At 41.6% G+C, this 24,814-nt stretch overlaps 1 protein-coding gene across 4 annotated transcripts in view; it reads right to left on the bottom strand.

The window, feature by feature from the left end:
- Pdss2 (decaprenyl diphosphate synthase subunit 2) overlaps positions 1-24,814 on the bottom strand; it is a 233,477-nt gene that overhangs the window by 165,535 nt on the left and 43,128 nt on the right. The window lies entirely within an intron of this gene.

Genomic DNA, 24,814 nt, shown 5'->3' with positions numbered 1-24,814 from the left:
CCTTCTCTTTCTGGGTCCTACCACTGGCTAACCCCTAACTCACACTCTTTCATTTTTCTTACTGGCACAGATTAGAACCCATGGTTTTGCGAATGCTCAATAAGCTCTCTATCACAGTGCTACACTCCAAGCTCTCCTTCACAAACCACATTTGCTCTGACAACAAAAAGATGCTTAAACCTGCTAGGTCAAACTGCAACAGTAGGCTCCAGGGCCAGAGGGATCTGTGCTTGACAAGTTCTTTTGTCATTCACCACTTACATGATTCAGAGGCTGTCACCTTTCTCCATAGAAGGAGCAATAGCATCTACTTTCTAGCATGAATGGATGGCAATGTGAATAAAGTGTGGAATGCCACAGTAGCATGTGACAGGAAGGTTTCTATAAGTTACATTCTCTTTGTTCCAGCAACCTATTCTCTTTCTCTCTCCTACATTTTCCTTCTTCTACTTTCGATTCCTAGGCCTCAACAAGTCTTCCCCACTCTTCTAATAAATATGATCTCCCATAGTTTTCTACTTCACCAAAGAGTAGATCTCCAATGGAATTCCCATCCCAATGTCATCTCATTGAAACATTTGCCTCTGGGGAAGAATATGTAATAGACTGGTTGGCAAAACAAGAGAATGTTCTAAAAGGCACACCTCCTGATCCTGAGTCACAAAAGATTAGAGTTAACAATTAGAGGGCAGATGAACAGTTTGCGTAAATTCAGTGTTTCCCAAATAGAGTCTCTATCTCCACTAACACCCTTAAAAACAGCACTGGGATAAGCTGATTGACAACTTCAGAAGCTTAAATATTCATCCACGACCAAAAGAGAACAAGTTTTGCTTCTGGGCATAAGAACTTTGGGATTCTAGATGGACAGAGCTAATCTTACATACTATAACCCAGGTCATAGTGGGACACTTGGACCTCAGTCCTCTATTAAAACAGGATACTGGTAGCTAAACCACATCTAGAGGCTGGCAAAACCAGAGAGGTTACAAAAGTCTTGGGTTTTGAAGCATTTCTACTTCAGATCAGGGATCCTCAGCCAGCTTAAAGTCTATGCAAATACTCCCAAATCTGAAAAACCCTAAAACCAGAATCATTTCTGGTCCCAAGCATTTTGATAGATGATACTCAACTTGTATTGCCACATGTGTAGCTGACAGGTAGGAAAATGCTGATGCTGGTGTTCTCAATTTTATTCAGTCAAAAACTCAGTGTCAGGAAGAATTAGCTGGAGGAGTTGGGTTGGAGAGAAACAAAGGTGTGAGGTAAGGCAGAAAACATGGCAGGAACAGTCTGAGGGGAGGAGCTTGAGAAGGAACACAAGAGGAACACTACTCACTTAGGGAGAGGGATAGGCCAGACAGGCTTGAAGACTGACACTAGGAAACCTCAGCAGGCTCTGGTGATGCCTAATCCTTGTTATTAGAAATGTTTGAGGTGACACAGCCTCTGATGTGCTCCACAGAAGCCTGGGCTATTCGATATCTAGGAGTTTTCCTTATTTTATGATTCTGAATAACTTTATTTTACTATATTATTTGATACCCCACAGGTATAGCAAATATAAAAGTGAGAAGTCCTTCCTTTACTATTATTAGCATTGAAAATGAAAGCAATACTTAGTATTAGGTAACTCTCATCACTAAAACTCTGCAGAACTGTTTATGTTTAGTTGATATAAACAAGTTTTACCACTCCCATATTCATCCACTTAGTGAATGTCAAAACCTTTCATACATGAAGCACTGTGCTAGGTGCAGGTGCTATGGCAAGCAAAACCAGTCATGGAGCTTAGCATCTAGCAGAAGAAATGGAAATGATCATTAATAAAATGCAGAATCACAATAATAATAAATGCTTCCAGGGACAAAGAGAAAGAAAGAATACCATAAAGACAGGCTTCCTTGGGGGAAGTAATGACTGAATTGACATTCAAAGGAAGAACAGATGTAAAAGGAATATGAGAAGGGTAAGAAGACTGTTCACAGCCCAAGAATGACTTAGAGGCACACACTTAGGGGCTAGACCATGCAGGTCCAACATTCTTTGGCAAGAGATTTGCTTTTTATCCATAGAATAATGGGAAGGTATTATAGTATTAAAGCAAATTAAAAATGAAACAAAACACAAATCTATCATTGTTGTAGAAAGATAATGGGGTGGGGGATATAACCAAGTGGTATAAGGCATCTAAAGAGGTGGCCTTTGTGATACTCATTGAGAATCACTGGACTAGCTTAATGCACATCTACAGACAGGTCAAACCTAAAATATCATTTTGACTCAATTCAAATAGATATTGCACTTTTTACAGCCCTAAAAATTAATTACCATGAATATATAACCAATTTTAAATATTTCTAATTCTGAAAAGTCTGTAAGTTATATTTGTGGGTAAAAACCAAACCCAACCAACCAAACAAGAAACCCAACCTATTCTGAAATGGGCTGCCCTGAAATTCATTGTTTAGCACAAGTGGGCTTTGACCTGAGGCAATTCTTCTGCCTCTGTCTTTCAAATGCTGGGATTACAGGTGAGCTACATGCCCAGCTTGGTTGAAAAGCTTTGCCTCCTCCAAAATTCTAGTGTAGATCTACGATGACAGACCAATGTGAGGAAGACTGAAATCCTAGTACGTGGGCTGAGAAGATGATGCTTTGGGCCAGGTAGCTGCCACACATTAGAAGGCTGGCTTGCTCAGTTCTGCTACACTACCACACCTTCCCACAACTATTAACACATTTCTCCTCCTTGATGCAGGCCTGTACCTGCAAGTTCTCAAATCACTGCTGTGTACATTTTAAAAAGTACATCCTCTTAAATTTTGTTTTAATTCAAATGTATCAAGATGTAGGGGCATACAAAAAACAGGAGCTGTAAGAAAACAGGAAGCTCATAATATATTTGAATACATATTCAATAATATAAAGGACAAAGAACAAAAGAGGAGAGTAAAGGGTAACAGTCCACAGAGAAAAGCTTCTTGCTGGAGGTGGTCCTCACTATCCAGACTGAAAGATGGTCAAATTTTCTTGAGTAGAGAATGGGAAGACAGGGAGGCTGGGGCTCCATTATTATAGGGAGGGAAAGGAGCAGGAGAAGCAGGGAGAGGAAGGGAGAGTGGGAGCAGGTTCAGAAGCTGTGGGACTATCCACTTAGGCATGACAGTCTCATAAACAAGCCCAGTAAAGCAGACAGCCAAAAGGACGCAGCATTTCAGAACTCAGGTGTAGTCTGTACTTCTGCAAGCAATCTGGGGGTTTGGACAGTTTGTCAGTAAGATAGGAGTGCAATTAGCACTAAAGACTGAAACCATTTGCTGGGCCTAGTACCATGGTGATGGCATGTTGGGTGCAGAGGAAATGAGAGGGAAGGCCAGTAAGTAGGCTCCTCATCCAGCAGCCTGGGGAGAGATAATGAGGGATGAAGAATCACTGAGACAGCAGGAGTGTAGAGGTGGCAGTGGGTACTAGGGCCCACTGACCAGATGAAAGAGACACACAGAGAGAAGAGAAGAACAAAGGAAAGGCAGTGGCTGAATTTAATAGTCAAACCTGCTGTTTAAAGGTAATGATGCTACACTTAGTAGAGATTGGAAATAAATCTGATAGGGAATAGATGTGCTTAATTTTTGACATGTTAATTTTGAATGCAAGGAGGATTTCCAGATGGAGATGCCCAGTGGGGAGCTGGAAATGCTGTGGGTATAGATTTAGCAGGTTTCTTCATGGAAGTGATGGCTGAAACAGGAGAAATTGATGGATGAAGGTGTTCTGGAGGGGAAGAGAAGAAAAAAAAAATGGCAAAGAGCTAAGAAGAAGTGGGGGGAAGCAAGGTGTGGTAGTACATGTAAGAAATTCTATTTTCTTTCTTTCTTTCTTTCTTTCTTTCTTTCTTTCTTTCTTTCCCTTCCTTCCTTCCTCCTCCTCCTCCTCTTCCTCCTCCTCCTCCTCCTCTTCCTCCTCTTCTTCTTCTTGAGAGATAGTGTGTCTTGGAACACACTATGTAGACCAGGCTGGTCTGCAACTCTGCCTCCAGAGCTCCACACTAGAAATTTTAACATTCAGAGAGGATTGAGGGTTTGTTGCAAGCCCAGGCTACAGAGTGAGTTCAAAGCTAGTTCTGTGCTAGAAAGCAAAACTTTGTCTCAAACTACTTACTGACCTATCTACATACATGGAAATCCTGGGAATTCCTAGGTTTAGGGGACTTGGGAAGAATTAGTAACCAATATGAAGGAATGCAATCTACCCACAAATAGAGTCTCCAAGACATGGATAAAGAAATACATATACACTAATGGTGGGAGCAGAGGTCTACAATCATATAAAGAAACCAAGGCCAATGGCTGCTTTTCAAAACATGGTGTACTGTACTGGCTAGTTTTCTATTAACACAACACAGGTTACAGCCATTTTGGGAAGATGAAACCTCAGTGGAGAAAATGCCCCCACCAGACTAGTCTATGGCCAAGCCTGTGGTGTATTGTCTTGATTGATAACTGATGGAGGAGCCCCCAGCTTACTGTGGGTAGTGCTACCCCTGAGCTGGTGGTCCTGGGTGCTATAAGAAAGCTGGCTAAGCAGCATTCCTCCATGGGCACTGCTTCAGCTCCTGCCTCCAGGTTCCTGCTTTGACTTTTCTGGATGATGGACTACAAGATATAAGATGAAATAAACCCTTTCTTCCTCAAGTTGCTTTTGATCATAATGTCTTTTCACAGCAACAGAAAGCCTAAGGAACATACATTTTGCTTTTAAATATTTGTTTTTGTGTGGGAGTGGGTGGGCGAGTACTTATGCTGTGCAAGCGTGTGTTCGAAAACACAAAGATGAATGTGGCGATCAGAGAACAGCTTGCAGGAATCAGCTCTCTTCCTCCACTATGACATAGTGACATGTGACATGTGACATATGTGGCTCACAGGGGTCAAACTTGGGGTCATCAGGCTTGGCAGAAAGGTTTGCCTTTACCCCTGAGCTATCTCACCAGCCCAGTGGCTGCCTGTTTGAGGGGCTTTGAGGGTACTTATTATAAACCTCTAGTTCAGCATTTAACATACTAAGTAGTAAAAATGATTATCAACAACAATGTGGACAACAACTATAACATACTGTGAAGCCAAGCAACAGCTGTTTTCTCACAAAAATCATGCCAAGGAGGCTTAGGAAAGTTTAGTAATTACTGGCCACATTGGTCAATTAGTAATGGAAGGGCCAAGATATAAAGAGGATTTGGGCTTGCAAGCCCAGTCTTTTGTGGCTTGAGACAACTATGCAAAGATTTCAGGTAGTTACAAGCCTGTATAAACTCTAGATGACTCAGCAACCATTCATACATCTACAAGTCCTTCCCCTAGTGGTTAAACACAGGTATTGTGACTGGTGACACAGGCAAGCTACTGTCATGGTGGTTCTCAACTTGGGAGTAGGAACAACCCTTTCACAGGTGTTGAATATCAGATATCATGTATATCAGACATTTACATTACTATTCTTAACAGTAGCAAAATTAAGTTATGAAGTAGCAATGAAATAAACTTATGGTTGGGGAGTCACCACAGTATGAGGAACTGCGTTAAAGGGTCACAGCATTAGGAAGGTTGAGAACCACTGCTCTATGGCTATGACTAGTGCTAAAAGACAAGGTTGTGTTAGTTCAAACAAATAGCTGTGATTGGTCCAAATACCTCTTCTGGTGCCACATAAACAGAGTCCTCAGGTATAGTGAGTCAGCTGGAATATATTTCCCTAGGCTACCTACTCTGGTTTGGCAATCTCAGGCAATAAACGGCTTCTCCTGATCTGCTTTCAGTAGCACCAAGGGAACTGGGATTGTCATAAAATTCAATCTTGTTTGTAACTCAAATATATAAAAAATAAAAAACTAAAAGAATTTGTAATGATATAAATTTATTTAAGTATGAATAAGACACCCCTATAATTCCAGCATCGGAGAGGCAGGAGCAAGAGAACTGTTTGTTTTTCAAAGACTGTGGGCCTTCAGGAGTCTTTTAATTTATTTATTTGGTGTGTGTGTGTGTGTGTGTGTGTGTGTGTGTGTGTGTGTGTGTGTGTGTGTATACATGTGGAGGGGCAACTTGTGGAAACCTGTTTTCTCCTTCTGTGTCCTGGGGATCAATTTTGGATCATCAGACTTGGCTGCAAAAACCTTTACACACTGAGCCCTGGCCCTGTTTGATTTTGCAGGGTCTTACCGTGTAGCCCAGGATAACCTTGGATTTTCTTCCTTAGTGGCTGGGATTGTACGCATCTGCTAACATTGTCTCAATTCATTTCAAAATAGGCAACACATAGAAACAAGCTCTGGAACCACAGCTAGAAGTGAGTACAGTGGAGGATTAGCCTTTCAGATCTGTGGTCAGCAATTCTGTGTTCCTGCATCATTTTGTGTGTTTCAAATATATATATATTTTTACGTGTTAGAAAGGACATGCCACCAAGCAGAAACAGAAATAAGTATTAACTAACAGGTGAATGTTTTATTTTCCTCGTTGTCTTTTTTTTTTTTTTTAAGTATGGAGGAAAACAAAACAAAACAAACCCCCCCACCAAACCCTGCATTTTAAAGACAACAGAATTTTTTAAAGGTAGTGAGCTTTCTCATTTGAAGAAATAGAATGAAAGAACACATTATTTGATGATTCCTCAGAGATCTTTACTAAGTGCTTTAATTTTCTAACATTTAAATGGTATCAAAGAACACACACACACACACACACACACACACACAGCAATTTGATAACACTGTTACTCAATTGTAAAAGAAAAAATCTAACACTCATGAAAATAGTTTTAAACTACGTAATTTGAGAGTCACTAAAAATAACCTGGATGTCACAGATTTGTATGAATTAGCAGAAGAGCTAGATGTTAATTTCCATTGACGAAATGACCTCAATCATATTATTACTGCTACCTCTATGCTAAGACTAAATTGTCCTGGACTTGAAACAATTTTAGCGCCTGAGGTGACCAGCCTTTAGAATCTGGGAGTTATAGCAGCCACTGACATGACTTGAGGGCCACATGCACATCCCAGCTGAATTAAATCCCTAAGGGAGGCCAGTGCCAAGAACTGCCTCACCAGAGCCCTCCTGATACTGCAATTAGATTTGATGGGCATGTGGCAGAAGACAGGCACCTGGGAAAAAAAGAAAGAGAAATGGTAAGTTAGGAGAGGAAACCAAGCCAGGGGCTTGGCAGAAATGAGTACTGACCACCAGCAGTTTACTGCAATAATTAAGTACAAACCAATGTCAAAAGTGATCACTTTTGCAGATAGATGCGCCCATCACCTTAAAATTAGACCTATGGCTGGAAGACAAAAGCAACGAAGATATGATAGCTGAATATTTTTAAAAATTAATGGGATGAAATGAAGCAATTAAAAATAATCTTTGGCTCCACTGAAAACTGTTCAATGATCTCACAGAATAATTGTTATGTATAAGCCCCCTTTGTTCACATCTTAACTTAGTGTTGAGGTAAAGGGTCAAGAAGATGGAGGTCAGATGGACTACAAGCATCACTGCACCACATAGACACAGAGACTCAACATCACTCACCAGTGACATGGCTAAGCACTCCCCACTACCACAGTCTGTCCATGCAGAGAATAAATCAAACAAGTTTCCAAAGTACTTCGTGCTCTCCTCCACACAAAGTATCAGTTACAACAGACTCCACCACTCAAATGCAAAAAAACTAACTGCTCTCAGATTAATCTACCAATTTCTTTGACTTGATTTGGTCTCCTATGTAGGTGGTTTTAATAACGACTGCTGCAAAAAGTAATGCATATTTAGTGCTAAGAAAATCAGTCTTCCTAGTTAAAGAGGTCCAATTGTGCAAAATTGCAAAAATGTATATTTGAACAAGGTAGACAGTCATATAGTTAGTATTTACATAACATATTAAGCAGAGGAGAAAGCCAAATGTAAAAGATACAACAACAGATGGAGGAAGCCAGTAAAAATCAGCAAGTTGGGGAAAATGGCGATATAATTTACAGAGAAACAGATTAATACCCCAAGGGCAAATTAGGAGGAGGTAAATAGCACTGAGAAGTGCAACAGATTTGAGCAAGAAAAATGTGTTTTCAAAAGTGATTGGAAAAATAAGACCGAACAATATTATTGCAATATTATGGTTCAGAAGAGCAAAATTTTAAAGGAAATCTCATTAATTTTTCTAAAGTCAACACTAATTTAGGATATAAGAGACCAAGACATAGGGGAATTAGAAGTGACAAGGATGTGAGGCACAGATTATGTGTGTGCCTCTCCCACATAAGAGTTCCCACCAGAGAACTATGACGACTGCCTGAGTTAAACCCATTACCCCTCTTAATCATGAATGTTGCCACCTAATTAACTTCAAGACCTTGCAGATATTTAAAATGGCCACCAATGGAGGTGGTAAAAGGAAAGTATTATCATGATAAGACCATTTCTCAAATTATGTGTCAATAGAAAAGCACAATTCAATTTCCTAGAGTTTCACTAAATGCCAGGTAATGAACAGGATGGCACCTGCTTAACAGAGAGCTGGTAATAATTAAATTACACACAAGTTAACCCTACCTACTTACATCTCAAAAACAGTAGCAGTTGCTCAACTAAGAGAGGCAGGGTGGACTCACTCACTCACAGGTTTCAAGTAGGCAGACCTTTTTATTCAGCAGTATCTACCAGATTTCAAATGTCCCATCCCATCTTTGTGCTGGCCATCACCCCTATTCTGTGATAGGACACTAAGACTCATGGGGATTGTCAGTTGGTGTCATAAGGCATACTACATGTCCGTAATCATGCACATTGGTTGTCTTCCTATACTATACTCACTGTAAACATATCACAACACCCAGACTTTCCTACAGTTGTATCTTCAGTGTTTAGAATAGTGTCCTATGCATAAAGACATTTAACTTTAATGAATTAATAATATATCCTGTCTAAAAGTATGTCTAAAACTGAAAAGTGAGACACCTGGGGTAATTTGATACCTGCCTCTGTAGCTCATATTCATCTAACGTAGGGAGATTATGCATGCAACAGAATTACAATAAGAGTAAACAGGGATGACAACTTTAAATTAGGGCTTAAAAGTACTTTGTGGGTAAGAGATGTACAAAAAAATTAATTCATTTTTCCTGCATACTGCTTTGAAATGTTCCAGGTCTGATGTGCTGAGAGTTGGACCAACAGAAGGGTGCAGCCTCTTCCTTAGTTAGGAGATGCTCAACGAGGCTCCCAGGCAAGGGCAACAGGGGAGCAGAGGCTCCTTAAACATGGCCATAGAAGCTTGAATAGTTCCCATTCACACATAGACCTAAAGAGTTACAGTACAGTAAGAGTGCTGTGAAGTTGAAAAATCAAAACCTTTTAGTTTAACATTAAAAAAATAAATAAAAACAAAACCTTGAAGTCTGAAAGAGAAGCTGGGAGTGTTAAACTGAAATAAGGCTCTGCACAGGTCCAGCTTGTGGTCTATGGCATTGTGCCTTTCTGGTGGGCTGTGACACTGAGCTGCTAAAATAGTTCACAAATTCACAACTTTGGGGGAGGAAATCATCTTTTCTGCCCACTGAGTATCTTGAGCCCTTTTTTAAAAATTGGGAGAAATATTAATTTCTTCACAGAAATAATTTATATACTTTCTGTATTTTTATTTCCAGTAACAGAAAGATAGAAAACCTGAATTTGACTTAAAGCTTTGCTGACTTTTGTTGTACCCTGCATCAAACAAAAACACATGTATTTTGGCCTAGTATGTATTAAAATCCAGTTTTGCAAGGTAAGTGCTTAATCAGCTGAACCAGCTCAAAATAATCCACTTTTAAAAGACAACAAAGGGTTAGAGAGATGGCTCAAGTTAACAGTGCTTACTGCTCTTGCAGAGGACCTGAGTTAGTTTCCCAGAACCAACAATAACTGCAGTTCCAGAGGATCTGATGCCCTCTTCTGGCATCTGGGGGTTCTTACATGTATGTGGTACACATAAGCTTATACAGGCAATGAAGAATAAATGATAACACTACTGCAGTAAAGCCTAGGAAATGTTGACAACACTGACATTGTTAGGCTGACATTTCTCCTTCAGTTGCCCCTACTAAAATGTTACTGGCCAGTTGACAATAGCCTTCATTTCACCAGGAATAGGGAAAAAGCAACGGAAGTCCCCAGATTCTCCCTAACTTCGTAAATAAGGCAACGGACACCTTTCCCCCTCTCCTTTTCACTGATGTTTATAAGACAAATTGATGGACAGTAAGGATGTGGAGAGAGGAAGCAATTTGTATATTTACAGCACACCCTATGGGCTATTCCACATGCACTATAGTTATCCCTGTTTTACAAGGCTAAGGCTAAGAGACATTCGCTTCTTGTTCAAGGTCAAAAGTAAATAAGAGAGTCAGAATTCAAAACCCAATGATTTGACTACAAAGCTCCTGTCTATTTCCTATTTGTTTGTTGCCATTCTTTCCACCCCTAGGACCAGAAGATGCTGAAACATGTCTGTGTGACTCCAGTGTGGACAGGGAGATGGAACTTATGAGTAAAACAAACCGGCTAGGCTATCACTAACAGACACAGGCTGAAGAGCCAATTAGCAATCACTGATACATCAAGATAAACTAAAACAGCTACTGTACAGCTTTTAAGCTCAATAATTACCTAGTTAAAAACACCCACTGTCTACCTTTATTGTAATGAACTCCCCTGCATCACCTTCTTTATCTCATATTTCCATACTGAAATGTTTCTACCAGTACATTGGTCATTTTATAACAGCAAATAATAAATAATCCAAGATTATAAATTTTGCTCATTAATATATTAGTGGCCAAATATTAGGTACTTTATCTAGAAAGATGAAAGTGGTAAGCCCAAAAAAATAAAAGCAATTCCCACAGCAGGTACTCCACTTAGCACTTCAAACCCATACAAGTTGGAAGGTACTATTTTACTTCTACTTTTAATTTAATGTGTATGTATGTAAACCAAATACATGCAGGAGCCCATAGAGGCTGAGAGTGGGCACTGGAGCTCAGAATATGCATCTTTGGCAGGAAGGTCACAGAAATTATGCTCTATTTATTCTTCCCACATCAATTTCAGTTTGCTTCATAAAAGCTGATTTTGCTTTGACCATTTTAATAAAGTGATGTTGCCTTCAAAAGCTTTGTAGTTAAATCAATACCTAGAGAACAGTTCTAACTATTCTTTATTATTCAAGGGCAGAAAATGCTCCATAGAAAATAAAACAAGTATACTTCTCACTGCATATTCTGGTTCCAACTGAAACTGTTAAAATATATAAATAATATAAAAGTTACTGGTTACATAAAATGTATAGTAGTTAAAACTCAGCATAACCAGTTTTCACAATTACTAGTCTGAAGGGCCTAATAGTCTCATACACCTAAAAAAAAAACCCTATTATTCTCGATGTTTGCATTCTTCCAAAATGGTCTTTTAATTAATGATAATAAGAGCTAGTAATTTCCTACCCTACAGCCCTGGGCCATGTATTAACACATGTTTTCTTAAATAATCTGCTAGACAATTAGAAAACATTACTATATTCCACAGAGATCTTTAGGGAAGACCTAAACCATAGAAATTTAACTTGACAAGTTCAGAGGACTGCTGAGTCTCATTTCACCATATGACAATTTTGAAACTTTGCTAAGAAATGTATTTTGTATTAAAGAAAACCTTCATAAGATAGATGTAGCAAAAAGTCTTGAAAAAGGAAAGAAAAAATCAACCTTAACTACTTAATTGCTATTAAAAGTTTACCTTATAAAACAAAGTGAAAACTTCTTAAGCTTTGTAAGATGAATCATAACTGATCACCTTCTAATTTTTAATGCCACAGAAAAGATGACTTTAGCTAGGTATTTATAGATGAATGCATATAAGTAACAGAACCTTGCATTTTTAATATACTGAACTCAGAAGAGAATTTTTTCTTTCTTATTTATTCAGAAACATATCTTACTTTGTAGCCCTGGCTTGCCTAGAACTTCCTATGTAGGCCAGAAGAGCCTGGAAATCACACAAATGTGTCTTGCTATGTCCTCCAAGTGCTAGAATTAAAGGAAAATGCCAGTACATCTAACTAAGTAGAGGATTCTAAAATTTTATTTAAAATTCTCTTTTGGTTATGTAATTTTAGTACAACTTATGTTTTTTTTTTTTTTTTTTTTTTTTTCCCCGAGACAGGGTTTCTCTGTGTAGTTTTGGAGCCTATCCTGGCACTCGCTCTAGAGACCAGGCTGGCCTTGAACTCACAGAGATCCACCTGCCTCTGCCTCTCAAGTGCTGGGATTAAAGGTGTGCACCACCACGCCCAGCCAAGTACAACTTATGTTAACTAATACTATTTATTTCATTATACTAGAAAACCCACAGTACCTGGGTTTGGCTTCTTATATTTACCAATAATTTAACAAAACTGGAAAGGAGCTCATATTAGACATGATGGTGTAAGGGTGACTGATGTGAACAGCAGGAGGTGCTATACAAACTGTACTAACCAAAAGAAACAAAACAAAACAAAACAAAAAACACAGTTTCACACAGATAGAGCAGCGGCTCTCAAGGGAAGCAATTTTTCTTTCTCCACAGGGGAACTCTGGGGATGTCTACAGCTATTTTGATGGTCTCAACTTGACATTTGACAATAAGCCTCATAGCACTGAGGTAAAGAAACTCATTTAAGAGAGTATGCAGTACTGGACAGATGCCTCAGAGGTTAAGGCTGCTCTTGCAGAGGACACAGGTTCAGTTCTCAGCCCCCACATGGCAGTTTACAACCATCTATAACTACAGTTCCAGGAAATTCGGTGCCTGCTTCTGGCCTCCACAGGCACAAATGCAGTGCACATACATACATTCTGGCAAACATTCATACACATAAAATAAAAATAAATACATTTTTAAAAAATAGTGTACATACTTAGTGGACTTAGCCTGCAGGATTACCACAAACACTAATAATGAACACTCAGCATATAAAATACTTACTATTCTCTCAGACACGTAAGTGGACAATAAATTCTCCTATTGGTGTCTGAATGATCAATGATCCGGGATATAGCAAAAGTTGGAACAGATGCAAACATTTTAATCTGCCACAATGTAAAAAGAGTAAGAATAATTTAGAAGAACACAAAAAATAAAGTGTTTAAAAGAATATGGCAACAAACATTTTGTTGCCTCTATAGATCTAGGTTTGTATAAATAAAAACCTTGTGAGTACATATAATCAATCATTTTGGGTTAGGAAACATTAGTTCTGTATTAGTAGGAATGACATTTATTTTACTTCTTTATTCCCTGGCAAGAGTCTCATGAATAATCATTTAGTAAACATAACAACATATTTTGAATGTATTTACTTCATGCGTATGTTGGTGTATGTAAGCATGTTTGGGTGTCTATGATAGACTTGCATGTATGTCTGCATGTGTACAGAGGCCAGAGGAAAATGTTGGGTGTCATCCTCACGAACACCACCTACCTCCTTTTAGAAAGGTTCTCTCATTGGTCCAAAGATCACCAATTAAGCTAGACTGGCCTGCCAGATAGCTCCAGGGACCCTCTTCTGTTCATCTCTCCAGAGTTAAAAATCAGTCATGCGGCACCAAACTCGACATTTTATGTGGTTTTGGGGACTGAACTCAGGTCCTCATGTTTACATGGCAATCCTTTGTTGACTGATCTATTTTTCCCAACCCGACAAAATAGTCTTTAGCAGCCACACTTTCAAATGTCTCAACAATTCCACTTAAAGCCATGAACTCCTTGCTATATATAGTCTTTGCCACAGTCCCTAGTGTGACAGCAGTGACGATAAGCATGGTTAGCTAGTGTGGTTCCAAGTACCTTTCCTCCCTGGGATCACATTACACTTGTTACCTCACCATGCTACTCTTTACTGTTTTTCCAATAAAAAGATTTCTGAAAAAAAATGTATTGCATATAAAACTATATGTGGTACCTTTCAACAGGATAGAATTTTCATTTTCCCTCAGTTCTTGAAAACACCCACATTGCCCCCAACATAATTGATAAGATTCTGAGGTAAAATATCTGTCTTGGCATAAATTTTACAGAAAGAAATACTTTTAGGAGAGAGAAAGAGGAAAAAAAAAAAAAACACTAGCTGTTTTAATTTTTTTCTTCTTTTTTTGGAAAAAGCTTATGACTTTAAAAGATTGGAGAATTTAAGCAAACACTCAGTGGTTTGGGAAATGCAGTTTCCATGGCAACCAACATGGTCTTCTTTATATAGCATTATAAACAGATGGTAAAGAGTGGTCATGTTTGTTTCTTTGCCAGTATATCAATAAAACTGCTGTAATTCTGTATTGAATACACTTAAACTATTTAATAAATTCAACATACTAACCACAAGATGTAGTAATTCAAATGAATATAATTAACTAGTATCTGGGGTTTTTCCCTTTTAATAAACACATGAAGATCTTGAACAGTGAATTCACTATACTCCACACAGGCAACAGTCTTCCTTGGCAAGATGTTGTACAAATGTTTTCCCAGCACTTGCCATGCAGGGCGGGTAACCACAAATATGAATCTGATGAGAAGCAAATAATGATTGAAACAACAAGAGGAGAATCATGTCTACAACGATGCTCCTCTGCCATGTTTTCCTAAAGAGTAAATAAGAAATTAAGAAATGCAGAGTTTCCTTAACCACCTCCCCCAAAAGGATGTGAGGCAATATTGTTATTTAAAAATCCATTTCCATTCCATGTACATAGTAATGGCTTTCAGAAATACAGGTGTTGTGAATTCCACTGTGGTAACTTGCTAGCAGACTAAAAGCAGCCAAGAAATTATGAATGTGATTGGTCTGCCAATAAAAGTTGGAGCAGCCATTCCAGTGTGCATTAGCAACGTGGTAGAAGTACTTAACCTGCACTGAAAGAAGTCAGTCCAAAGGGCTCCACAGGAGGCTGGGGCTCCACAGGGCTCTGGAACCTTTTTACTAAGCTCATCTTAAAGGTACTACAATGCATCCCAAGCCAGGTTTTAAAATGCTGTTATGGGATATTTGCACACTGTGTGAAGGCGTATTGCTATGACTATTGTAATAAAAAGCTGAATGATCAATAGCTAGGCAGGATGTATAGGTGGGCCTTCCAGGCAGAGAGAGGAAGTAGGAAGAGGAATCTAGGCCAGCAAGGGAGACACCAGGAGACACAGAGAAGAAATAGGAGGTGCAAGGTGGAAGAGAGGTAACACCACATGATAGAATCTAGATTACTATAAACGAGTTAATTTACATTGTAAGAGCCATTTGGGGACAAGCCTAAGCTAGAGGCCAAGCTTTCAAATTAATAAGAAGTCTCTGTGTCATTATTTTTGAGCTGGTGGCCCAAGGAAAAATCCAACTACAGAATGCTTTGCCGTCAGAACGGCTGGGACGATACTGCTATTTTTAATTAAATAAAATGATCACTTGTATCATATTTACAAAACAATATTTGGTAAATGGTTATTTGTTCTAAATTCTTATCCTATAAATTCCTATATTCATGTCTGCCTGTAAGTTTGCCCATTTTTACCATTTATAAATTCTATGTTTCTTATACTATAATTAGTTTATTAGAAATGAGATACTTCACTATACAGGACAATGGGAATAGGAAAGGGGGAATGCATATTTACCAAAGGAGTGTAACTGGCAATGTAAGATGGGCACATTATGATTCAATAGAAAAACAAAATCATTTCTTTAATAACAGCAGACTGAGCACTGGGGGGTGGGGAGGAACAAACTTCCACCAAAAAGGATTCTAATATGCAGCGGGACTGAAAACCACCAGAGACTGTGGTGCAACTAAACTCCCTTTACCCCTGGTAGGAGAGATCTCACACCACCACTTCATCCTGTCAGGACACACACCTCAATGCTGTGCCTCCTTTCATTGCAGATGGTAGAAGGAAAGACACTGTGCTGACTGCCCAGGTATAGAACATTTCTTAGTAAAGGAATTTAACAAAATACAAGACTGAGGTGTGAAGACCTTTCCCCATGAATTATTCAAAACAGCATTGTCTATGTGTCAGAATATCATTATCAAGAACGTAAAATTAATTCTTCCATAATGAACAAAACAAATGCTTTCAGTGTTCCCAGTGCACTTACTGGAGATTCCATTCTGAATAACTCACCGAAACAATCAGCAATGTGACTCTTATCATTTTGAAGATAGCATCTTCATTTTTCTTTCAAGGATGACCTTTATAATTCACTAGCAGTAATGAAAATCTAGGTGTTTAAAGTGTGCACCGAAGTGCCCTGTTCCTCCCAACCTGTCCCCTGCTCCTAAGCCACACCTGTGATACAATGTCTACGAGGCTGACTGACATTAGAATCATGTGACTGGAGCCTTAGATGCTGCAGACTGCTGGACAGCAATTTCCTCTGAGATTAAAAACCTTTCAACTCAGAGGGAAGTTTCTTAAGATATAGGATGTTCAAAATGAGGTGAAACATTAAATCCTGCAGAGTTCCTGGGTTAGTGTAAGAACACTACTGCGCATATGCAATCTTCCCTTTAAAAGGTCCTGCCCCACACCCCTCTTTCTCTTTCTCTAGGCTTCCCTAGGGTTGGCTGACTGCCCATCCCCTCTTTCCCCCCTCTCTGATAAATAAACTCCACGTGGGTTGCTTATTCGTTGTTCCTTTCCTTATTAGCAGCTGCAGCTTAAACAAAAGAACAACATTTGGCGCCCTGGACGTGGGAAGGCTCTGCCCTTGGTACCCCCCTCCACGTCCCGCTGGCGGTACGTGTTGGATCAAGGACATCCTTATCACGCGAATAAACAATCCACATTCCAGATCACCGGTTTGCTGGATTCTGCATACAACACCGGACCCAATTCGGTAAGGCTACCCCTTTCAGTCAGCGTAAACGTCTCCCTGAACCTGAGGGACTGACTGTTGATCGTCCGGCACCCCTCTGGTGTTCTTGGAGGCGGGGGAGCACCCGGCCACGACCTTCACGGTTACGGTCGACCCCCTTTGCCGACAATCCCTCTTGGCTTACTTCCTAAGGGTGGTCCCATCAGTAGCTACTTGCTCCCTTGGCGGTTAGTCGCTGCGCTGCGGGACTGTGGGATTTTCTGTTTTCTTTTTCTTCTTCGGGACAGCTGAGTCCCTGTTCAGACCCAGGGTCTATCGGGCTAAGGCCCCTTGGTACCCCCCTTGGCTGACGAGCATCCGGAGAGGGGCTTTTACCGGTTTTTAACTTTTTCACCCATGGGGAATAAGCCAACTAAGGAAATAAGCCCATCCACACCACTGGGATGTCTTTTAGAAAACTTAAAACCCTTCAATCTAATGCCGTTAATTAAGGCATCTAGACTCACATATCTCAGTACTAAAAAATGGCCTAGGTATTCCTTAGAAAACCAGTCTCACTAGCCCCCAAACGGGACATTAGACCCCGAGGTTTTACGGGATTTATCTAACTTCTGTCAGCAAACCGGAAAATGGAAGGAGTTACCTTATGTACAGGCTTTTTTCTATCTATCTGCTAAACACTCTCTCTCTCCCTCCTCATCCCCAATTCTTCTGGCTATGGAATCTAAGCCTGAATTAAATCTTATAGACTTGGATCCAGCTGATGAACCTCCACCGGTTCGCCTTCACCCTTTAGCTGCGCCTTCTAAAGCTTCTACTAAGATCCTTGAACCTTCCCTCTCTTCTGTTTCAACCGTCCCCGCTCCGGCTTCCTCTGACTCTGACTTCCTATTACCCGTTCTAGGACCGGATCCAGGGCTACTAAAGCTGAGCCGGCCACCATCCTCCCCTTGCGTGAAGTAGCTGGTGTGGACGGCGTGGTTAGAGTTCACGTTCCCTTCCCACTATCAGAGCTCTCTCAGATTCAGCACAGATTAGGATCTTATACTTCTAACCCCACTGCCTTTATAAAGGAATTTCAGTATATTGCACAGTCTTATAGCCTTACTTTTCATGATGTCTTCATGATTTTAAGTAATAACTTACTACATGAGGAGCGCGAGCGAGTTTGGAATTATGCGAGGGCATGTGCAGATGAGATACATCAGACTCAGCCAACTCACCCTACTGGGAATGATGCTGTTCCGGAGAAGGAACCCCACTGGGATTATAACACCCCGGGTGGTATCCTGGCTAGAGACCAATTCGTAACCTGTTTAATGTCTGGTCTCCGTAAGGCTGCCCTAAAGCCCATAAATTATGATAAACTCCTAGATATAGTTCAGGACAAATCAGAGAATCCTTCCCAATTCCTACAGCGTCTTAAACAGGCCTTTTTACAGTATACTAACTTAGACCCTGAGACGCTAGAGGGAAGACAACTTCTCATGACATACTTTTTTGCTCAGAGCTGCCCCGACATTAGGGCTAAACTTAAAAATTTGGAGAAAGGACCCCTAACTCCACAGGATGAGGCCCTAAGAGTGGCGTTTAAGGTGTACCATGGGAGAGATGGCCAGACCCTTAAGAACAGATACCAGATGCTAGCTGAAGCTGTCCGACCGGCCTCAGCATCCGCCCGGGATCACTTGCCCTCCGGGGCCAGAGTACCGCAGCGTCCATGCTTCAAGTGTGGTCAAAAAGGGCACTGGGCCCGGGGTTGCCCGAACCCCCGCGCACCACAAAAGCCATGTCCTAGATGCCAGGAAGTAGGCCATTGGTCAGTGGACTGTCCCCGTGTCCCAGGTGACAAGAGGACATCAAACACAGGCGGCCTTCCAGTCGATCTCTTAGCTCTGGCTATAGATGAGGACTATGAATGACGGGACCCTGGCTCCCTTGACCCGACGACCATCATCTCTGAAAGGGAGCCCCGGGTGGACATTAAAGTATCAGGGCGGTCTATCTCTTTCCTTTTGGACACCGGTGCCACATACTCAGTCCTAAAGGAGTTTTGGGGACCTACCTCTCCTTCTCGTCTTCCTATTGTCGGGGTAGGAGGACAGCCTTACTTACCTCAGCAGACTCCACCGCTTAGCTGTATTTTTAGGGGGATTCCCCTTACTCATTCGTTTTTGGTTATACCGACTTGTCCGGTACCTTTACTAGGGAGGGACCTCCTAGCTAAAGTGGGAGCGTCTATTTCCTTTGCTCCCCACATTTGCCTAACTCCAGACTCGCCTGCTGCTCCCCTCCTCCTCCTTCTAGCTACTCAACCTACGGGGTCCAATACGTCATTTCCTTTACCAGCCTCTCAGGTAGATCCCAAGGTCTGGGACACCCAGAACCCTTCTGTGGCTAGACACCATCCCCCCATTGTCATTCAGTTACAGGATCCCTCTAAGTACGTTGCTCAAGTTCAGTACCCACTCCCACTCCAAAGCCTTAAGGGACTTAAACCTATTATCTCTGACCTCCTAAGGAAAAAGCTACTTCGTCCTACCTCCTCCCCCTTTAACACCCCTATACTGGCAGTAAAAAAACCTAATGGGACTTTTCGTCTGGTTCAGGACCTCCGGCTAATTAACTCTGCGGTCGTGCCTCTGCATCCTGTGGTTCCTAACCCTTATACACTCCTCTCTACTATCCCCCCGGGGACATCTCACTTCTCAGTTTTAGACCTTAAGGATGCCTTTTTCTCTATACCCCTCCACACCCGGTCTCAAAATATCTTTGCTTTCACCTGGACTGATCCAGATACTCATGTCTCCACTCAGCTCACCTGGACTGTCCTACCTCAGGGTTTCCGGGACAGCCCACACCTTTTTGGTCAGGCCCTGGCTTCTGACCTGCTCTCTCTGTCTTTCCCTAAATCCAAGTTCATACAGTATGTAGATGATATTTTACTTTGTAGCCCCTCCTTGGAAGTTAGCCGGACTGACACTTCCACCCTCCTAAATTTCCTGTCTAGCAGGGGTTACAGAGTCTCACCTTCTAAGGTTCAATTGTCTACCACTCAGGTTACCTATTTGGGACTAACCATTACCCCAACCCACAAAGCTATTACTGTAGACAGAAAAAACTTAATCGGGTCTCTTGCAGTTCCTTCTACTAAAGAGGAGATTTTATCATTTCTGGGAATAGCTGGCTTCTTACGTACCTGGATCCCCTCTTACTCCCTCCTTGCCCGCCCCCTTTATGAGGCAGCTCTCGGACCTCCCCATGAACCCCTCCTTAACCCTGTTACTAAGCCCTTTCAGAGACTTAAACAGGCTCTCCTAAAAGCCCCTGCTCTTCATCTACCAGATTTAACTCGTCCTTTCTCCCTCTATGTAACAGAAAAAGAAGGATTTGCCCTTGGAGTTCTAGGTCACCAGCTAGGACCTTCCTTTGCACCTGTAGCTTATCTGTCGAAGAAGCTAGACCTAACCACCCAAGGATGGGCATCCTGCATACGTGCTTTAGCAGCTGCTGAGCTTCTTATCCGTGAGTCAAAGAAACTAACCTTTGGGTCACCCATCACTGTCTTCTCTCATCACAACCTGTCCCATCTCCTAACCTACAGAGGCTTACAAACTCTACCTCCTTCCCGAGTTCTTTCCCTCCAGGTGGCATTAATAGAAGATGCCACACTTACTTTCCAATCTTGCCCACCCCTTAATATCTCAAATCTTCTACCTCAACCTAATGCTAACTATTCTCCAACTCATTCCTGCATTGAAACCTTAGAGGAACTATTGCCCCACCCTTCACACATACAGGAAGGCACACTACCTCAGGCCACCTATACCTGGTACACAGATGGCAGCTCCTTTTTACATGAGGGGACCCGTAAAGCGGGCTATGACATAGTGTCAGACACCAGGGTGGTAGAAGCACGGGCACTTCCTGCCCACACTACTAACCAACAGGCTAAATTAATAGCCCTCACCCGTGCCTTTCAATTGGCACAGGGACATTCTCTAAATGTTTACACAGACTCTAAATATGCTTTTCATATCCTCCTGTCCCACGCAGCTATTTGGAAGGAACGTGGGCTACTTACTACAAGAGGAGGATCCATAACTAACTCAGATTATATTATGGCTATGCTAAGGGCCTCTCACCTCCCCAAAGCTATAGGAATTATTCACTGTCGGTCACACCAGACTGACAGCTCCGTTATCTCTAGGGGCAATAATCGGGCTGATAGAGCAGCTAGGGCTGCAGCCCTCCGAGGCCCAGATCTACCTCACCCACCACAGGGAGTTCATACACTACAACCCACATCCTCACAGCCACCTCCTAACATGAGACAAATTCTGTCCTACTTACACCAGCTTTTCCACCCTAACAGTAAGGCTCTTTCTCTGTTTGTCAAGGCTCACCTCAAACCTACTTCTGAGGACTTAAATTTCTTAAAAACTATCACTGCCTCCTGTAAAACCTGTCAGATGTCAAACCCTAATTCCAAGTATCGTAACTCCCCTTTTCCCACCCACCAGGCTAGGGGCTCTCTCCCAGGGACTGACTGGCAACTTGACTTCACCCACATGCCCACAGTCAGGCGAGTTAAATACCTCCTGGTACTAGTGGATACTTTCTCAGGATGGGTAGAAGCGTTTCCTACTACTAACAAGAAAGCTCAGACTGTCTCTAACATCCTTCTCAGGGAAATTATCCCCCGGTTTGGGATTCCAGCCTCTCTTCAGTCAGACAATGGTCCTGAGTTTACCTCTCAGATCTCTCAAACCCTGTCTAAAGCTCTCAATATTCCTTGGCATTTTCATATTCCGTACCACCCCCAGTCCTCAGGGAAGGTGGAGAGAACTAACCGTTCTTTAAAGACTGTTCTGGTTAAAATGTCACAGGAACTTCACCTTGACTGGGTAAAGCTTCTGCCTCTGGCCCTTTTCAGGCTTAGGGCTCTCCCTAAACAACCACTTTTCATCTCACCCTTTGAACTCATGTACGGGCGGCCGGCTCTAACACCTGGCCTCTCACCTAAACCCTCGCCTCTCCCTGACCGCTTGCTCACACCTTTACTTCATCATCTCCGTTCCCTCCTTTGGGAATTTGCTGACCACTCTCTACCTCGGCCATGTGCCACCCCCTGTACCTCTCCAATTAACATAGGGGATCAAGTACTTCTTTCTCCTCCAGACCAGAGCCCCTCCCCCCTGTCTCCTAAGTGGAAGGGCCCTTTCAAAGTAATTCTTGTCACTCCAACAGCAGCTAAGCTTGAGGGCCTTCCCCACTGGATTCACTTATCCCACCTCAAGCCCTTTACTTCTCCACCTGAGACTCACCCTTCATACACAGTTTCTACAACAGGACCCTGTTCCCTTAGGTTTCAGAGGACACTGAAATCATCCACTTTACCTCCTATTTCAGAAGAATAAGGCTCAAGTTTTACAAGGCTGATTTAAACTTTCCTGCTTCTAATTACACTCTGCTCATTAATTTCCAAAGTATCTCACAATAATTTACTTAGCTGTTGTTACAGGAATGCCAGCCTAAAAACCATGGATCTAAAGATACAAGGATCACCAAGTGTTTGTGCCTTCTGGTTAAAGGTAACCAGAAAGATTTCATACCACCTAGATATGATTTAATATGTCTAATCTTTGTTTTCCCAAACTTTAAGGACTCTTATAAGTTCCAGGGAGCCGAATCAGATCCAAACAGGTCAGATTCACTCCAGGTAATATCCAACCCTTCCCCAGTCCCAATTTCCCTTCCCTCATCTTGGGACTCCTCGGGAACCCCTCCCTCATCTTACAATCTTCCCGTCAAATGACAGGACCTAAGAAAATTTTTTTTCCTAAACTTAATCTTGTCCTCTATTCTACAAACATCTTGCCAGGACTAAAAGGCACCAGAGTGGCTCGGACTACAATGAAACAACAATCAACTCCAGGACGTGGCAGCACCCCCAACCCCCCAAAGACGATCAACGCCCCAGGCCAGCAGGAAGCAGCCTTAAGACATCTTCGCCCCTACTTCCCTAACCTGCCACGCCCAATTCTCTAACTTTTATAATAAACAACAGCCGGGATTGTAAGAACAAAACACCTGGATGACCCTAACCCCGCCCCCTAACAAGCGGGTACTCACTCACCCGCCATGCCTTTCGACCTTTGCCCTACTGCGCATATGCAATCTTCCCTTTAAAAGGTCCTGCCCCACACCCCTCTTTCTCTTTCTCTCGGCTTCCCTAGGGTTGGCTGACTGCCCATCCCCTCTTTCCCCCCTCTCTGATAAATAAACTCCACGTGGGTTGCTTATTCGTTGTTCCTTTCCTTGTTAGCAGCTGCAGCTTAAACAAAAGAACAACAGTTAGGATGCCAACAACGCAAAGACTTCAAGAAGTCCCTGAAAATGACCAGACAGACTGGGCCCCTCCCTTACCAAGCATACATAAGTAGTGAGACTCTCAGACCAGCCAAGCCAAGGAAGATACAAACTGCCCAGAAGCAGAGATCATATGAACTGCCTGGAAGAGACTCAACTGAGCCACCAGGGAAGGACACTCTCCAACCTACTGGGTGGCCCACAAGCACAGTTCAGTTTGCTCCAGGCTTTAGTGAGCTGTCACATGTGCTGTCATGGGCTTTGGTGATGTTGGTGGCTTTGAGTCATTTCTGTTCCCATAAGTAACCACACACCCATACTCCTCTAAGTGAGCCCATTGAAACTCACAGGTTCACCAGTTGGACTTTGGTGGTGTCCTTACTTTGGCCTGTCACTAATTCCCTATCTGGGATGAGTAGATTTTGTTCTTGTCTCTCAGGTACTGTGTCACACAGCACAGATCCAGAGCCAAGTTATCTTGGGCTACCTTCAGCTCATTTACTTTGTATGTAACCTAACATCCTTATGAATTATCAGATGAATCTTCATTGGTGGAACATACTTGCTTAATAAATCACAAGTTTCCACTGTCTCAAAAGCCAAAAATGTTATCAGACAGCATCTGAAACCTATAGCAGAAGCTGGAAACAATTTATCTTTCTACCTACCCTTTGCAGGAAACATGGCCCACACAGTATCTGTAGACCTAACTATTTTCTCCTGTATTTAGCTGGCATCTCATCAATCTTAGGAGATTGCTGCTTTGCTGTAACCTGGCTACCTCATGCTTCCACTGCTGTATCTGAAAGCACTTTGATAATTACTTTCTTTTGTTCTCTAAGTATAAAACCTACATGAAACCATTCTCACATTCAAATACAGTTTTGGGGGCAAATGGAAGTCATCACAGGCTATGGACACTTGTGAACTCTTACTCCCTTTAAGGTAAATGTGTGTTTCATAGCAACAGGACAGTTTGCACATTTCCTTTCTAGCATAATTTCAAAACATGTTTTAAAAAGCACATTAGTACAATGTCCTCTAAAAAGAGTACAAGTTAATGCAATTACCCACAAATGTTATTTCAAACTAGAAGTCTAGTGTATAGAAAAAGAGCTAGTGTATGATGGACTTAGCAGTCTTTATACATTGCATTGTTTGCTTGGTAGAAAAAAGTAAATAGAAATGAAAATAATTACAAATTTTCAAAATTGTCAGTGATGTAAACTATATGCAGGTATGTTAAGTGACCCCATACGATAAATCATGACCATAATGCACAGTTGAAATGGCTTCTCCATTTTTTGTTTGCTTTCTTACATTTCCACGGGCCACTGGAACTTTCACAAGCCATTTTCTTGTTCCTTGAGAAACTTCACTTGGCTCCTTGTGTAGCTGGTGCTATTAAGCCATCATCATTTTATACTGAGCCCTCACAAAATAACAAGGTTGAGGTTTGGTTCTTTAAAAAACAAAATCAAAATCTAGAAAACGGGGGTGCGGAGGCATG

The sequence above is a fragment of the Cricetulus griseus genome, chromosome 2, assembly GCF_003668045.3.
Source record: "Cricetulus griseus strain 17A/GY chromosome 2, alternate assembly CriGri-PICRH-1.0, whole genome shotgun sequence".
Classification (NCBI taxonomy): Eukaryota; Metazoa; Chordata; class Mammalia; order Rodentia; family Cricetidae; genus Cricetulus; species Cricetulus griseus.
Note: the sequence above shows the minus strand (reverse complement) of the source record. Positions and strands in the feature narration are given on the sequence as shown.